The sequence below is a fragment of the Talpa europaea genome, assembly GCF_964194135.1.
Source record: "Talpa europaea genome assembly, chromosome: 3".
Classification (NCBI taxonomy): domain Eukaryota; kingdom Metazoa; phylum Chordata; class Mammalia; order Eulipotyphla; family Talpidae; genus Talpa; species Talpa europaea.
In genome coordinates, this window is record NC_140069.1 from 115,633,967 (window position 1) to 115,638,090 (window position 4,124).

A 4,124-nucleotide genomic window follows, 5' to 3' on the forward strand; every position below is an offset into this window, starting at 1 on the left:
GAGAGAAAACCAGAATATTCGAATAGTTCTGGCAAGAGAGCTTTTAAGTACTAGTTTTAATCTCTTCAAATTTCTTTAGTTTTTATCCAGGGACCTTCAGAGTCAGCCATTTATTTCCTTTGAAGTGGGTGATTCATTTTTATCCTTTGTGTTTTGCCTTCAAATTTATTTTGAGAAAAATGTGGATCAACTAAGTTTGAACTCATTGTTAACATATAGGTAATTAACTTCTTGGGTATTAATCATTCAAAGAAAGGCAAAACAACTATGATTCTCAAAAAATGGTTTTGAAATTTTTATTTTTAAAAGGAGGGAAGGAAATTGCTAACATTTCTTTGGGTTTCTGTTATAAAAACTGCTCTTGTTTAAGATTTTTTCTTTTTTACTTTATTCTCCACAACTTTGCTGCATGATGAGGACTTCTCAGGGTCTAAAGCATGTAAGATTATACAGATTATTCATCATATCACTGTAATAAATGAATGATTACTGAGGATTTACTTTGTGACAGTCGCTGTCTATGTACCAAAGATAGAAAAACTACTAGTCTAATTAGGAAAATATATATATGTATCTGAATAATTATAAAACAGTACAGCAATGTTTATTTTTTATTTTTTTATTTTTTTTTTTTTACGGGTACCAAATTGCTTTATTTGAAGGAATGGTACAAATGAAAGCTATACGTAGATGTTTTGGTACAACTTATAGAAAAGGTAAAGGTAACCCCAACATGCATGCACAGCCTTGGTGACCAGGAAAGTCACCCCCTGGCTATGAGTAGCCAGCCTAAGGCTTAGCTTAGCTCTTGTCACTGTCTCCCAGGGTATGCTTGTCAAAGAGATACTCGGCCATGCCAGATTCGGGGGCCCCCATCTTGCGCAAGTTGGTTACATGGTCACCCAGTTCTTTGATGGATTTCACCTGCTCATCCAGGTAATGAGTCTCCAGGAAGTCACACAAATGGGGGTCGTTTTTGTCAGTAGCCAGTTTGTGCAGCTCCAGTAGTGACTGATTCACGCTCTTTTCCAAGTGTAAGGCGCACTCCATTGCATTCAGCCCATTCTCCCAGTCATCGCGGTCGGGTTTCTTGATGTCCTGAAGGAAGATGCGGCCACCTCGTTGTGTTCATCAGTTTCTCAGCATGTTCCCTCTCCTCATGAGATTGGTGAAGAAAATATTTGGCAAAATTCTTCAAAGCCACATCATCACGGTCAAAGTAGTAAGACATGGACAGGTAGACGTAGGAGGCGTAGAGCTCCAGGTTGATCTGGCGGTTGATGGCGGCCTCCGAGTCCTGGTGGTAGTTCTGGCGCACCTGCGAGGTGGACGCGGTCGTCATGGCGGCGGCGAGCTGGGGGCGATCGGACGGCGCTGTGGGCGGGAGCAGCGGGCGGCAGCGGCCGGGCGGCGGGGGGGGGGGGGGGGGGGGGGGGGGGGGGGGACGACGGGACGAGCGCCGGGTTCCGTCCAAGCACTGTTGAAGCAGGAAACCGCGGCGACTGTCCGCGAAGGCTCAGTACAGCAATGTTTAAAGAATTATCTACAATGTACAACTAGGACTAGACAATGGAACAAATAATTGTTCCATAGAGAGTGAAGGAATGTGGTAATATTTGATGAAGGTCTTAAAGGATGACCAGAGATTCGCCCAATGGGTCCACCCAGTGGGAGCAGGCATTCCAATCACAGGGAACATTGTTTACCAAAGGCACAGAAGCCTGAAATGCTAGATAATTCCTTAAAGTGGGCTGGAATCACTGGAATTTAGGGTACAAAGTTTAAGCATAACTTCTTTTCATCAGTTGACAGGCTTTCTCAGCTGCTTCTCACATTCTCCTCCTAGTTTCACATCTGTTCAGCTCCTAATACAACAGAGTTCTCTTTCTCTCACCCAGCATCTTTGGTCCATGAGTAGGTAATTTCTCAGCTAGTTTATGAGCATCAGACTCTTTTCATGAAAGAGACACACCTTGACCTACTCTATGTACATTAACTTTCTTCAACAAAACCAGTCTTGCCCAGTTTGCTTATGTCCTCTCCTTACTGGGATTTATTCCTAAAGAATTCTGACCATTTTCAAGTCAAATCTATCCTTGAAGTTTGTCATCATTTGGGACATTTAAAGATATTGCAAGTCACACAACACTAATGATAAAGGACTGATCACAAAAATCTGCAAAGAGCTGATGAGACTCAACAACAAAGAAAATAATCCTGTCAAAAAATGGGCAGAAGAGCTAAAAAGAAACTTCTCTGAAGAGCAAATGCAAATGGCCAACAGGCATATGAAAAAAGGTTCAACATCACTTGGAATCAGGGAAATGCAAATCAAAACTACCATGAGATACCATCTTACACCAGTGAGAATGGCACATATTAAAAAAACTAGCAACAACAAATGTTGGCGAGAGTGTGGAGAAAAAGGAACTCTCCTGCACTGTTTGTGGGAGTGCAAACTGGTCCAGCCACTATGGAGAGCTGTGTGGAGATTTCTGGACCTACTAAACATAGAGCTTCCATATGATCCAGCAATTCCACTCCTAGGTATTTACCCAAAGGACACAGAAACATCAATTCCAAAGAGCACCTGCACCCCTATTTTTATAGCAGCACTGTTTACAATAGCTAAGCTTTGGAAACAACCCAAATACCCAAAAAATAGATGACTGGATCAAGAAGATGTGGTACATATACACCATGGAATATTACTCAGCATTCAAAAAAGATAAACACATGCAATTTGCAGCAACATGGATGGCCCTGGAAGGGATCATGCTCAGCAAAATAAGCCAGAAAGAAAAAGAAAAATACCAGATGGCCTCACTCATAGCAGGAATCTAGAAAACTTAAATAAAGGACCAGGAAAATGAATAACTATAGGAAAGTGAAAATCAAAATCAACAAAAAACTATGAACCAGAGACACTCTATGGGGGGTGGGGGGCGGGGAGTGGAGGGATTGGGGTCAAAATAAGGGGGTTGCAATTGTATGGGGAATATAAAAATAAAATTTATTTAAAAAATAAAATAAAGATATTGCAAGTCCTGAAAATAATCCCGAGAAGTATTCAAAAAATGTTTTGAGAAATACTAGCATCACTTACGGTCTTTTAAGATGATTCTCTCAAGAGAATACTACTTTGGATTTACAAATTCTAGTGTATTTTGAAATAGTCACATATTCTTAATATTCTAGGTATTATGTTGATATTGTGGTTTTGTTGTTTAAGTCATTTTGGGGGGAGATACACACTGAAATAATAAGAATGAAATGACGTGGGAATTGCATTGAAATAATTCCGTTCTGGGGGACCTCCCTGGTGGGCAGGGGTTAACATCTCAGCACTATCAAGCTATCACCAGTCACTGTGGCATTAGTTCAATCCCTAGTCAGGGAGCTAACCCATACATGGTGTAGCAGACCTCTCCTATTTCAACCGCTGCTCCCCTCAGCAGAGTATTTCAGTAGATCTGCCTGTTCTGCTCTCCAATCTGTCTCTGGTGAATCCTCTCACCTCCCGTACCACTGGCCTATACCCCAGTTCTTGCATGCATAAATAAATAAAAATAAATCTTAAAAAAAATAATTAAGTTCTGGGAAGAGAAGGCAGCATGGATAGTATAGATGAAATAATACTAGTGGATAGAAATATGGTGTCCCTTGTAGTAATCTATTTGTGCATATCTTTGAATGCATAATAGAAAATTAAAAAGAATTCCTTTCATTACAGTCAGACTTCATCTTGTACTCATAAATGAGCAAGAAATAACCCTTGCCACAAATATAAAGCTATATAGGACACTTTAACCCACCCATTCATTATGCCCTCTTAGGCTTAGAACAATCTAAGTTCTTTATAAGAACTTCTAAAATGTTTTTCTATAAAGAATTTTAACTTACATTCATTAAGTAGATAAATCATGATTACTAGGCAACAAAACACACTACAAGTCTAATAAATTAATGTTATTAAAATACTGCCTTTTACTCTGAAGATTGCATCACTTCTTATTTTAACTATTCATTGATTTTTATTTTTATAACACTGTTAACACTAATGAATAAATATTATCAAATGTAAATATGGAGATATTTTTCTGTTATACGATATCAAGTTTTCT

The 4,124-nt window shown here is 39.4% G+C and overlaps 1 pseudogene across 1 annotated transcript; it reads right to left on the bottom strand.

Moving 5' to 3' along the window:
• Window positions 1-323: 323 nt before the first annotated feature.
• LOC311168043 (ferritin heavy chain-like) lies at window positions 324-1,368 on the bottom strand (annotated as a pseudogene). The gene has a single exon. The product of its transcript is annotated as a ferritin heavy chain-like (transcript).
• Window positions 1,369-4,124: the final 2,756 nt, after the last annotated feature.